This window comes from Petromyzon marinus, unplaced genomic scaffold (assembly GCF_048934315.1).
Source record: "Petromyzon marinus isolate PM22_M1 ecotype Great Lakes invasive population unplaced genomic scaffold, UKy_Petmar_22M1.pri1.0 PM_Scaffold_18, whole genome shotgun sequence".
Taxonomy (NCBI): domain Eukaryota; kingdom Metazoa; phylum Chordata; class Hyperoartia; order Petromyzontiformes; family Petromyzontidae; genus Petromyzon; species Petromyzon marinus.
Window position 1 is genome coordinate 1,319,065 of NW_027423146.1, and position 14,568 is coordinate 1,333,632.

Consider the following 14,568-nt stretch of genomic DNA (forward strand, 5'->3'; position numbering starts at 1 on the left):
TCCACTTCTTTGAAACCCTCAGCAACAGACCTCATAAATATCCATGAAATCATATTCTTTGGGTCTTTCGGTAGTCACGTAGATAAGTTGAAAGAAAATAATTTTTAAAAATAACAAAAAAACTACGACGTTTTGATCGTCATCAGGAGGAGAAAAGAGGAAAGCTGCTGAGGCAAAACAGTCTGCGACAATTCTGTAAGCAGCCAGGCACTTAAACGAAGGGCAGACCCCTTCCCAATGTTGAATGGAATGCAACTCGTATTATTTCTGGCACAATTATTCCAGAAATCAGAAAACGATGACTGTGGACATTTAATTCATATTCTAGATGCGAGTGGGGACCGGTGGCGCAGCGGTGAGCGCACTGTGTGAGAATGTGGAGATTGGTGGCGTAGTGGTTTGCACATTGTGTGAGGGGGGAGTGGTGGCACCGCGGTTAGCACACCGAGTGAGTGGGGAGCGGTGGGCACGGTGGTTAGCTATAAATGCTCCGATACGTGTGGCATTGCCTTTGTACTGTTCGCCTTTTGGCGATCTCTGGTGTAGGCCAATCAGTTTCAAAGACAATTCAAATATTATCAGAGCATGTTTGTTTGCATATTCACCACAAGTACCGTGTGTGGTTAATGCAGACTTGATTCATTGCAACAGGTTTCTAATTGGTTGTTTGAGCATTTTAACACCACTTCCTGTTTTACTGCCAGAAAGGGTAAAACCTTTTGTTATTTTTCACACTGATTCTGGAAAAAGGTCCCATGATACAGCTTGTTTGGCTGGATGGGGCTAAATGGATGTGTCATAGGCTAGAAGAGAGATGGAATGATGTGGTACAGAAGGATGTGGATGGAGCTAATTGGACTTTGATGACTTGTACCAACAGTGTCAAAATCGGCCTCTGTGGAGGAGGTTTTCATATAAAGTCTTATAACTGTTTTCACAAGATCCCTAATCTCAAGCAAAAAGCCACCAAACACGAACATGTGACACATTTCAATGTTTATTTACCCGATTGCTACTAAGCATGCATCAATTTCCAATTGCAGTCGACAGACACATTATGGTTTGATGTGGAAAATAGACTGTTGCAGAGTGTGAATACGATGTTCAAATATATATATTTTTGAGAGCAGCTTACAGTCTTTTACATGATGAAGGATCATTGCCATTTATCATCCCGACCAGTAAACCATCTTAACCAATCAAATATGCTATGATTTTTGGAATACCATGAAACACTATTAAAGTGTTCATTTTTGTACATATTTTCATGAAATGTTTCCAATAGATGCTTATATAGTTTTCTTACACGCGTCATGTAGTTCACTATAATAATGGTTTTGATATCACGCCATGTACACAGGAGCGTCTCAGATAAGGGGCGTCTCAGATAAGTGCCATGCAGCACATTTCATGAGGTTATCTAAATTAAATTTTTTGCAGGCTCCTTGTGCAAACCAGTCTTGTTTTCACGTCGTTAGTAAAGCAAAACTCACAAACTCATGGACTGTGTTGACCGGGGGAGGTGAAGATAATCACCAATAACCTTGCCATGGACATACTCTAAGACAACCTCTGTAAAGGACGTTCTCCCTGTGGAACTCATCATCCCTTCTGGATGCCCCGATCATTGCAGTGGTCCCCTAGAAGGCCAATAGACCCCCTCTGAGTACCCCGACTGCTCAACATCCATGGCAATTAATGTATGGGAGATGCGAGTTGATGACCCAGGTCAAAATAAAACAAGAATATAAATGTATCATACGTAGTTTGGACAACAATCACTTTGCTATCATGTATAATCAGGTTGGGCCAAATATTTAGACAGTGCATTCATTGTCCATTGTGTCAGTTTTGAAAGAATTAAGCAACATTGAAAAATAGCAAGCTCTGTCTTCATCTTCTGCCAATGCCAACATCATGCTCATGTTTGCTTTGCCAGGCCCGTTGACATGTGTGGCAAACCCAAAAGTTAAAAACGCTATTGACAACGCATGTAAAAAAAAGACTTTTCTGATTTGACCCAAAATCCGTGTTCACTTGGAAATCATTTTTGCATTATGGTGCAGTTAAAATATAGTATTCAGCTCATTAAATTAACCTTTAAACATTAACTTTAAATCAGTTTTTGAAAAATATATTTATTGCCTTAATTAATTATTTTGATGTATAGTTCCCATAATATTTATATCCCTGGTCTATAGTATTCTGCTTGTGCAGAAATGTGTAAGAGACTACTGCATGTTCTGGTGAATCCAGTCCATGAACTTGGCGACGGTGCGCTAGACACCTGGCTGGTAAGCCCGTGCACAGCCAACGCCCCAGCTGGCGATTCCAGAAAGGAACCAGCGGCCGTTTGAGTCCTGGCAAACAAAGGGCCCCCCAGAGTATCCCTGCAACAGACACACACGACACCAATGTTAGAAGTTTACTGACTGACAAGGAGGCATGATGGAGCGCTGATTACAATGACCCAGTATAGGAAATGGCATGTCATGATACCAAAGAAGGCATATCAGAAGGTCCAATAAGTAGGTTTAAATGTTCAGTGCAAAGAGCAGTAGAACTGAGAGGCAGGCTTGAAATGTTGTGGGACTGGGATCCTGAATGAGGACTTTGTTGTGGAAGGCCCATTCAGGACATGGCATTAAAACTCCGCTCTCCTCTTACTTAAAAACAAACAAATGTCACAAAGGGTGATTAATGCACTCAGCAGTGACTTATCTGTGTGCTCCAGTTTCCTTCCACATATATACACTCACTAATTGGCTGGCAACATCTGGACATATATAGAAATGCAGGGCAATTGTTGGCGCAGGCTCACCTCCCTTGCAATATTCCAGCTTGGTCTTTGGCTCCTCAGCAATTCTGAGATGCAATTATCATGAACGACGCTATATAAAATGAATCGCTATATATACTTTTAAATAGCTTAGCAAATGTGCTAAATTATCAGTGACAATTTGCTTCATTCGGAAAAGCCACATAGATCAGAAGGCTGGGAATGCGTTCACGTCGTGCTGAACAGAGAGCTGTGCGAGTGACTCGAAGCGTGGCTGCCCCTGTGGCGCCCCAGCTGATGCCCGCATCGCTCGTGCCACTCTCCTGGACCACCGAGTCGTGGAACTACCCGCGGGACCCTGAGTCGATGCGACTCGTGTCATTGAGGGAGTGGCCGCAGGGCAAGTGAATGTCGGGTGCCCACAACTTGATTGGCATTATTTTCTATTGGCAAGCTTTAGGCAACCCTGTGATGAATTTGTATGTTTGTCTATAGGATACATTCATCATAGTAACAGGACTTTTCTTACCAAAATTTGTTCTTAATTATCATGGGAACTCAACACGTTCGTAAATAACAATGACCTTAAAATTAAATAAAAATGGAAAAATGTAGACTTTTGGGCAATGGCCCTTTTTCATTGTACAAATGGGGGACGGACCATTGCCCGAAACGTTGCATATAATGTTGTGTCTATTGAGGCCACAACATTACTGACTAATGTGTTGAGCTTTTTAGTTAATTGTTCTTGGGTACCACTGCCAACGCAGCAACAGCATTGCCAAATAATAATGTATCATCCGGTTAACTTATTAGCACTCCATACTGCTCAGTCTGGGTCAGCGAAGCATTGAACCAGTTCAGATTTTGCTTTCCACTGATACTAGCCATGACTGGTTATCAAACTCATGTGGCTGGCTTCCACAGCAGAGCACGCTGAACAACACTGCCATTGCCGTGAATATTACATGTTTATATTATTATTATAACATACGATACTTGTTTCCTACCACGTGTGTTGATCTCGATTTAAAGCTTTCGTGACTGCAGGGATTAATCTTCTTGGTTTTTTCGGTAAAGTCACGTAAAAGGGAAATAATAAAATAATAATAAAACATAATAAAATAAAATTATCACGACGTTTTGGCCACAACACAAGCAGCCGTCCTCAGGGGAAGAAACAGAGCTGTCGGAAAGACAGCGCTCCAATGAACACTGCTAAGCTTGGCAGCGTATTTTAAGCTGGATGGGAGGAGCAGAGCGCCTTGACAAAGGAGTTTACATATCAACAGAATAATTTTGCATTGAAGTAGCTATGTTAATGTGAGAGATTAGCAGGATGTTAAAGTCAGAAATTAGCATGTAACTGGGAGATTAGCATAATGTTAATGTGACGAATTAGCATGTAACTGGTCACGGAAGTGGCTATGTTAAAGTCAGAGTTTACATATCAACAGAAGAATTTAGTATACATTGAGGGAAAAAAGTATTTGATCCCCTGCTGATTGTGTACGTTTGCCCACTGACAAAGAAATTATCAGTCTATAATTTTAATGGTAGGTTTTTTTGAACAGTGAGAGACAGAATAACAACAACAAAAATCCAGAAAAACGCATGTCAAAAATGTTATAAATTGATTTGCATTTTAAGAGGGAAATAAGTATTTGACCCCCTCTCAATCAGAAAGATTTCTGGCTCCCAGGTGTCTTTTATACAGGTAACGAGCTGAGATTAGGAGCACACTCTTAAAGGGAGTGCTCCTAATCTCAACTTGTTACCTGTATAAAAGACACCTGTCCACAGATGCAATCAATCAATCAGATTCCAAACTCTCCACCATGGCCAAGACCAAAGAGCTCTCCAAGGAAGTCAGGGACAAGATTGTAGACCTACACAAGGCTGGAATGGGCTACAATACCATTGCCAAGCAGCTTGGTGAGAAGGTGACAACAGTTGGTTTGATTATTCGCAAATGGAAGAAACACAAAAGAACTGTAAATCTCCCTCGGCCTGGGGCTCCATGCAAGATCTCACCTCGTGGAGTTGCAATGATCATGAGAACCGTGAGGAATCAGCCCAGAACTACACGGGAGGATCTTGTCAATGATCTCAAGGCAGCTGGGGCCACAGTCACCAAGAAAACAACTGGTAACACACTACGCCGTGAAGGACTGAAATCCTGCAACGCCCGCAAGGTCCCCCTGCTCAAGAAAGCACATATACATGCCGTCTGAAGTTTGCCAATGAACATCTGAATGATTCAACTCGCCGTGTTTGGAGGAGGAATGCTGCCTATGACCCCAAGAACACCATCCCCACCGTCAAACATGGAGGTGGAAACATAATGCTTTGGGGGTGTTTTTCTGCTAAGGGGACAGGACAACTTCACCGCATCAAAGGGACGATGGACAGAGCCATGTACCGTCAAATCTTGGGTGAGAACCTCCTTCTCTCAGCCAGGGCATTGAAAATGGGTCATGGATGGGTATTCCAGCATGACAATGACCCAAAACACACGGCCAAGGCAACAAAGGGGTGGCTCAAGAAGAAGCCCATTAAGGTCCTGGAGTGGCCTAGCCAGTCTCCAGACCTTAATCCCATAGAAAATCTCTGGAGCGAGCTGAAGGTTCGAGTTGCCAAAAGTCAGCCTCAAAACCTTAATGACTTGGAGAAGATCTGCAAAGTAGAGTGGGACAAAATCCCTCCTGAGATGTGTGCAAATCTGGTGGCCAACTACAAGAAACGTCTGACCTCTGTGATTGCCAACAAAGGTTTTGCCACCAAATACTAAGTCATGTTTTGCAGAGGGGTCAAATACTTTTTTCACTCATTAAAATGCAATCAATTTATAACATTTTTGACATGCGTTTTTCCGGATTTTGTTGTTGTTATTCTGTCTCTCACTGTTCACATAAACCTACCATTAAAATTATAGACTGATAATTTCTTTGTCAGTGGGCAAGCGTACAAAATCAGCAGGGGATCAAATACTTTTTTGCCTCACTGTATATATAAATAAATAGTGCATATTTAGTGTATCATTGAGTGCATGTTTACGTGCTCTAACCCAAAAATCTCGATTATGGACTCAAAAAACCGCTGGGAGACTTCTCACTCAGACCCGTAGCAAGACGATATCTCCCCAATATTCAAATTGTTCAAATATCCCCCGAACCAGCCCAGGATAAATTTAAAGATCATACTCGGCATTCTGAAGGTCCTCCGTGGCCTGACAATGATCACGTTGCCATGTTTACGCTTCTTACAAATATTTTTGCCCTGTTGAATCGATCACCAAACCCAAGTGACGGTAATGTTACGGTAAAAAAAACTCAGTGGGTGACCTCTGGGCACAGCATGACCTTGCAAACAGACGACCAATCGAGTTAAATAAACATGGGAAACGCACCTCGATGAACAGGCTGACTTCCCTGTGTGTTCGGACAAACTCGCAGGCAAAACGAACATGTCCCGAATGCCCACGTCCTTCAGGAACTGCATCTGGAGGTGTTGGCACACCAATTGCATCACCTAACAAAAGAGGAAAACAGCAGGAACGACGTGAATACATCATCGCCATGCAGCAGTCTACGCCCGTCAATTTCTCACAGCGGTAGTAAGGTCCTTAGGTGTCTGGGAGCACAAGGCAGGTGCAGGTGGGTGAGTCATAATTTCCTTCCCTTACGCCAAAACTTATTTCAGGCTGTGCAAGAGATAATGACACAGGTGAATTGTCACAAAAGCCACTTAGAAAGCTGCCATGCTGTTAATGGTTAGTAAACTGAACTCACAGACCAGAGGTCGCTAAATGGGTACACCACAGTTAGCTGATCGGCAAGTCGTGTGTGATGCAGCAAAGTGTGGCTTTCAGCCGGCTCTTCCAACACATCTGGTCAACGTGGAAAAGTAGAATATGGGACCTTCCTGGTGTGGACTAATCAGTTTCAAAGACAATGCATATATTATCAGAGCATGTTTCCATGTTCACCACAAGTACGTGTGGTTAATGCAGACAGGATTCCTTGAATAAGGATTCTGTTTGGTGTTTTAACATCTTGACACCTGTTGTATTGCCAGAAAGGGTAAACCCTATTGTTATATGGAAAAGTAGACCAAATACTCGTAAAGAGTTCGCTCTCATGAAGGTCTTTTCACCAGTGGTGGTGTGACCAAGCAATTGCAGAGCTGCACTTTTATATAAGTCAGGTCAGAGCCAGATACACATTGGAGGATAAACATCCCACGGTGGCTGGGCAATTGTTGTGCAATAATGTCAGGTCAAACTTACTTAGAATATTTACAGGTGCATTTTATTCATGCCGTATATATTAATGCACACATTGTGTAGTAGTATTATTAAACTCACCTTTAATGACGATGACCATAAACATGATTAAGAGTAACTATTAATGAATGTGCGACTGTACGATGTGGACGTAGCGGAGGGGCCCCCCACGGTGAGCGGTGACGCAACGCGCGCAGTGGCCCGCGTCACGTGGTTGGCACCTCACGTGCACAGAGCGAGGCAGGCAGAGCCAGAGGGGGGTGGGGCGGCGATGCCTAGGTGACGTTGGCGTCCTCGCGGTCTACTCCACGGTAAAGCTGCGTGTCACTTGGTGACCCCCCCACCGCCTCTTACTGGACACCTGTGAGTGAGAGCTTGATAGCGCTTCGGATTTCTCCAGGGTCAAAACAGATTTTGATTCCGAGTACAGTGTGCACAGCACCTGTACGACGGGTCCTCTTTTAACGCAGTAGATGCGTTCCTGAAAAGTGCCGCGCTAAGCGAAAATATTTCCCCCGTAATGAATGTCCACGCGCAGTCAGAATTGGGTTACAAATAACTTGGGGGGACGCCGCCGCGTTACCGTCTCGTCTCGCTCAACCGCGCAGCTCAAGAAAGTCGCCTTATGGCGGTGCGCGTTCCCTAAATGAAGGCAACCGCGTTATAGCGTGAACACGCGGGACAGACCCAGTTGTCGTGTGCGGGTCAACTCCATGAGATAAACTTGCTGCCGACTTCATGCGTTGTATACGCCCAGTGCTCAGCCAATTGTTGTGAGCGTCGCTCCTCTGCCCTCTGTTGTTAATGGAGGGAGACTGCACCCAACTGCCAAGTATCATCCTTCGTGAGCCTCTTCAAAACGCTGATCTTGACACCGCTGGAAGCAGCCATTGGCCTTGACCTCACCCCACAACAGTGCAAGTTTAACCGCTCAACATTAAAACACAACGATGGATCACTTGCACCAATCGCACAGCATCACAGCGTTGACTCTCAGCTGTTGCTTGTGTAGAGGGGGTCAGATTGTCCAGACATTCGGTTGATACTAATAGGGTTTATTTGCCAGTATTGCAGATTATTTGAATTCCATTTGTTTGGGCGTCAGGGTGGTGCAGTGGTCACGCCCGTGCATGGCATCTTCTGAAGGAGTGCCTGGCTTCGCTTTCCTAATTCTGGTCCCTTTCTCTGCAAGGGTTTACTCCCATAGCAAAACAACAACAAAAACATACACTGTAACTGGTACTAGTCAAACATCTGGGATTGTTTTTGTTATGCTGCCTTGCCCAAAATGGCATTTGGTGATAAAAAAATTTGGCAGGAATTGATGCACTAATGCAATTTGAACTCTTATATATTTTTATTTCATGACTTGCTTAGCGTTCATATTCTTGGTTCTTTCCGTAAAGTCACGTAAATAGAAAACAAGAAATAAAATTCAAATTAAATAAAAAAAATCAATAAAAAAACAAATAAAAAATAAATTGAAAATAATAAAAGCAAAAAACCCAGGACGTTTCAATCGCAACACAAGCGGTCTTTATTTTATTGTTTTTGTTTGGTGTTTACGTGACTTTACCGAAAGAACCAAGAATATGAATTCCTGCAGTCACGAAAGTTAAGTCAAAATTTGCTTCGCGTTCCTTTACTTTGCCCTCCTATCTGTTTGTATTGTTGTTTGTTGTTGTAACTTTCTGACTCGCCCCGACTGGACATCTGTGAAAAAGAGCTTAATAGCTCATCAGATTCGTCCAGCCTAATTAAAGATTCTGATTCGGACATTAACTGACCCAGTTTTCGCGTGGAGATCACGGCCAGGATGTGGAACAAAGGGACCCCCGGTCACACTCACGTGGAATTCCTAGGGCATTGCACAGCATTTAAATGGACTAGTTTTGTGAGATTGAGTGGTGGCTTAGGGAAGGCCTTTATTCAACAATGTATATCATGGCCGATAAGAATTTGTATAGTCATACACCATAGCCCACGATTTCCTGCACCGTTCATTCACTTGAGGAGACTGCGCATGGTGGAGATGGATGACCCTCGGTATCCTGTCCCAAAGTGATTCCAGTGGTTCAGGTAGTGGAAGAGTTGCTAGAGCTTCTGGTTCTTGCCGAAGCCTTGTGACTTTGGGATGAGAGCGTGGTAGGATGAGTGAAGCGTAGAGCTAAAGCTCCTGGAACATCCTGTACCCAAACAACACCAAACATTCAAAATCTTACAATGCTGCTGTTCCAGCACGAACAACATAACAATGAACAACATATTCTTAGTTTTTTCGGTAAAGTCACGTTGAAGAGAAACAACAAAATAATAAAATATATATAAAACAATAAAAAATTCTCACGACGTTTCGACCATAACTCAAACGGTCGTCTTCAGAACAAAATTCTACTCACCTGGTATCGACAATCAAGGGTATTTCCCTGTCCCCAGACGACCTGCTTGTCAGTTTTGATGTAGTTTCCTTATTCACCAAGGTTCCTGTACCTGACACCATTGCAATCATTGAATACTTGGTTCATCAAGGACTAAACACTGAGGTACCCCCCCTGGTGAGACATTGTTTAACCAATACATACTGCACTTGGAATGGAACTTTCTACAAACAAACTGAGGGCACCCCAATGGGCTCCCCCCTTTCTCCAGTTATAGCTAACATTTTCATGGAGAAATTTGAGACTGACGCCATCCAGACTGCCACTCTGCGCCCAACCTTATGGAAGAGGTACGTGGATGACACTTTTGTCATCTGGCCACATGGCCGGCCTGCTCTAGACCAATTCTTCGACCACATCAATTCCATACACCCAGCCATCAGATTTACCATGGAAGTGGAAATAGATGGCAAGATACCTTTTTTGGATGTCCTAATTAAAAAGAGACCTGATGGTTCAATGAGCCACTCTGTCTACAGGAAAGCTACCCATACGGATGCTTATCTGAAACCGGATTCCCACCACCATCCATCACAGAAGAATTCTCTCATCAAGACTCTGTATCATAGAGTCCAATGCATATCCGACCAGGAACACACAAGCAGTGAACTCAAGCACGTACACCAAGCTCTTAGGGCTAATGGTTACTCCGACTATACAATCCGCAAAGCTATCACTCAAACCATGAAGAAGAACCCTCTTGAGGAGCCTTTCAAAACCATCACTTTACCCTACATTGCTGGGATCACAAAAAAAGATCTCCAAAATCTTGAATAAACACAAGATCCAGGTCCATTTCAACACATTACATAAAATCCGTGATCTGGTTCCGTCTGTAAAAGATGTGATTCCGGACATACAATACCCTGGTGTCTACAAACTAAGTTGCCTCTGTGGTAGTAGTTACATTGGAGAAACCAAACGCCATGTCTCGGACCGCATTCGTGAACACAAAGCAGACCTTAAACACGGTAGGACCAACACCTCGGCCGTGGCAGATCATTGTTATAATTCAGTAGGCTCACATGTCATTGACTTTTCCAAGACAGAGGTTCTTTGTAAGCCATCTGGCTTCCATGAGAGATTCGTTCATGAGGCTATCCACATATACAAGCACAGAGACAATTTCAACCGAGAAGATGGATTCTATCTTAGCAATCATTGGAAAGATTTGATAAACCATTTCAGGTCTTAATTGATTGTTCACGCTTACAGTGGCTTTCAGACAGCATACATTATACAAAATTTCGTCTCCCCCCTCCACTTTTCAGAATATAGATGGACTAGTCCTGGGTAAACTGCCAAATCGTTGCGCGTGGCACTAACGGTTTTTATAAATAAATAAATGCGCCGTTTAAAAATTAATTTATGCGAACCAACACACCTGAAGACGACCGTTTGAGTTATGGTCGAAACGTCGTGAGAATTTTTAGTTGTTATATATATTTTATTATTTTGTTGTTTCTCTTCAACGTGACTTTACCGAAAAAACTAAGAATATGAATTACTGCAGTCACGAAAGCTTTAAAATCAAAATGAACATTTTCACAAATTCAACGTAATGCAGGTAATTGAGTGGCTCGAGGTTAATTTCAATGTCAGAGCACCGAGCCAATGCCATTGAGGTCCTCCGTTCAAAATTCAGTGAGCCATCTATCAACAAACGTTCCTGCGAATTGAGGGCAGGAATGCTGTGGTCTCAACTTGGTCACCAATGGCTGCTCAGTAAGCATAATGTCAAATGTGTTTTTGTTCACTGAAGCATATCCCAGCTCTGAGGGTTTGAATTCCATTTGACGTGTAATGAATTATCTTCAGCTTGGATTCCTGGTAAAGCACATCAGTGGCAACTTGTCTCTGAACCAGGGGTTCCTTGTTCGACAAACTGAGTTTCTGGAACATTCAAGCATCCTCAAGCGCCGTGGATAAATAAGAGTTTTATCGTTCCACTATTGTTTTGTGCACCGTATCAGCTTTAACAGGATTTGCCCAAAAAGCCTTAGCAAGGAAGGATGAGTCTTTGTAAGTTAGCAAATATAGAGGGTGGAGACCTCAGCATGTAGAGATCTCAACCACAACTCTACCTGGTCTCTGTTATTTATTTAATGAGCCAGCCCTTGCCACAGAGGTTATACGAATGAACCTTGCATGCCACAGACAGGGCAGTGAACGGCAGTTGCTGCTATTGTTTTGGTTGTTTGTAGCTTTTTTTACCCAGCGATGGCAAGCTCGTACTCCGAGTGCCTATAGAAGGAGGCTGGGTCAAAGATCACGGGCCCTTCATTAATCTCTGCAGCGTTCCCAGTCCATAGGTCACCGTGGAGCAGTGCCGGAACCACCTCTACATCCCGGAAAAAAATCCCCCAACTGAAGCTGCACACCACGCAAAAAACAACACCACTTTATTCATGATAACGTTGTTTTCGAGTTAGATCGCATAAATTTACATGCGTCGTACACCCACCTCCAATTGCCATTAGGCAATTGCCAGAGGCCAGAACGCTTCTGGCAATTGCTTGATGATGCTGGGTGTAATCATCAGCGAAAGGTCGTACTCGTTTGAAAATGTTCTGCGTTTCCTCTCTAACACACCAGAGTGCCGAAGCAATAACATAAATGGCACGTTCTGTTCATGTCAGAAACATTACTAATGGGCTGTGTTGGGTGGATGTGGGTGTACGATGCATTTACACTGACACGATCTAAGCCAAAAAAAACTTTATCATGAATAATATTGGTCGCGAAAGCCTGCGTGTGAAACACCACTTTACCTTTAAAGTCACCTCGAAAACCCACTGCGATCAAATGGGTTTCCCATATGGCTGTGCACATGATGAGCTACACTGCTGCATGTATTAACTCTTTCCTGCTCCGAGATGACTGCAAGTTGCGGGGTGCATCCCGTTCACCGCTGAATCTCGTGTACGTCATCGGAACGTAATAGGAAGTAAATATTAAAAAACTTTATTAGTACCGAGGATCCCACAAGGCCGTGCGGGAAGGTGTGTAGCACAGTTTGGTACCAGCTATAACAGAGTGCTGTCCTGTCGCTACGGTGCTCTGTGGCGAGTACAATGTCTTTAAAAACAACGGCGCTATTCCTCTCTAAATAAAATTACCGCTGAACCGCTTGCGCGTCCCGAGATTCGGTGAACGAGACCCATCCTGAAATGAGCAGTCGTCTCGGAACAGGAAAGGGTTAAGGGCGAGAGTGAAACAGCTTACGAACCTGAAGCCGAGACCAGAGCTCGCGGGTTTCCCGTTCACCGTAGTCCTTCTCTATCATGTCCAGCTGAAGCTGCAGTCGCTGCCGTGAGAAGAACGTCACCCAGTCCTCCTGCCACTCATTCAGCTGGTGGCATAAATATAGTTTTATTACGGACATTTAGAAACATAAGCAAATAATACCTACTTTATTTGGCCAATCCTTGACCTAAAACAGGGATATTCACTCATTTTCGGAGGGGGGCCACTTTCGCGAATAAGACATTATCAGTGAAAGAGCCACCTCACATTTAAAACCATTGGGGGGTTTGACAGCATGATGGGGTGTTTTCACTTGTGTGTATTGTCGGGGACTGCACGTCAGGGGTCGCAGTAAAAAGGACACCAGGGACTGCCACCGGCCCGCGGGCCTTGCAATGAAGAACACGGACTTAAGATGTCACCCAGCAACGTTGAAATTTACGTACAAATGGCTGGGTAATTCTTAAGACATAATTCGACACTCATGTTATGTACCGATTATCATGCTGTAGTCTTTGAACATCTCATTTAAGCCACCAATTGATATCCTCATAAAAAATACAACAGCATTGATCCTAACGATAGGTTCTGCACTTAATTCCCACACCTCCGTTTAGCACGGTTGGCTATGTACGGTGGAAAGGAAGTTCAACATACATTCATACAAGTCTGTCAAACCTGGCTGAGTGTAATTGGTAATTAGCGAAAACATAACTGATTATGTGAACACTGGTTATGCAAGATCGATCTCTGAGGGAACTTGAGTGACATCTGGTGATGTCAGTTGTAACTGTGTGCCCTGTTATCAATGGTACAACTGTGTGCAATGGAAGAAAATATATGCATTTTTTTAATCAAATATATTGTTTTATAAATTTGTGTACTTATGCAAGATAAAATGTACGCCAATCTAGTTCTTTTTAAAATGTAACCTTAAACCAATGTTACCATCATCAGTGGTTAATAGACTATTACACAAAGGACTCTCATATTTCTACGATGTAATACTAATTAGACTGACATCTGAACAACAGCTGATTTCACCGCTCCATGATAAAACTAATTTAATCAAGTAAACATTATTGCCGTTCCTATAAAACTTTGCTCACCCAGGCTGTCCTTCAACAAAAGGGTACATTAAATCTAAAATATAGTTTTTCTGGGTTAGATCGCATAAAAATAAATGAGCCGTTAAACCCACCACCACCTAACAGCCAATTAGTAAGGTTGTCACGTAAACGGAACATGCCAATCCGCTACTTGTACAGCAAACAGAAGTGTTGGAGAGAAAATCCACAACATTTACAATCTGAGTATGACGTTTCGCCAGTAATTACAACTATCATCATTAGGTGGACAGCCAAATTCGTAGAGAAATCCACCTGTTTCATTCCTTGGAGGGATAGATGTGATTACGTCACTTGTGAGCCCTTCACGAATTGGAATGTTCTGTTTATGTGACAAACCTTACGAATTGGCTGTGTCGGTGGTGGCGGGTTTAACGACAAATTTATATTTCAACGATCTAACCCAAAAAAAAACGATATTATGGATGATATTGGCCGCGAAAGCCTACGTGTTAAACGGGTATATTAAAATTTAAATGGGCTACAACCAGTTTCATGACTTTAAAGCGGAGATCACATGTGGGATGTAACCACAGCATATAGCCGTATGAATCCCACATACTCTACATCCTCCTGCCCAGGGTCCATACCTGTTGGGAGAAATTCAAGACTGAAATTTTTATCAAAATCTGTAAAGCACATGAGAACCTTAATTTAGCAGTCTCAAACTGACTGGGACCCCTGTCGTGACGG

The 14,568-nt window shown here is 43.1% G+C and overlaps 1 long non-coding RNA gene across 1 annotated transcript; it reads right to left on the reverse strand.

The window, feature by feature from the left end:
* Positions 1–981: 981 nt before the first annotated feature.
* Positions 982–13,421, reverse strand: LOC142922832 (uncharacterized). Its single transcript, XR_012940377.1, has 4 exons — positions 12,732–13,421; positions 11,717–11,875; positions 6,189–9,250; positions 982–2,390 (listed from the first exon to the last, which is right to left on the reverse strand). It is a non-coding gene; the product is annotated as an uncharacterized LOC142922832 (long non-coding RNA).
* Positions 13,422–14,568: the final 1,147 nt, after the last annotated feature.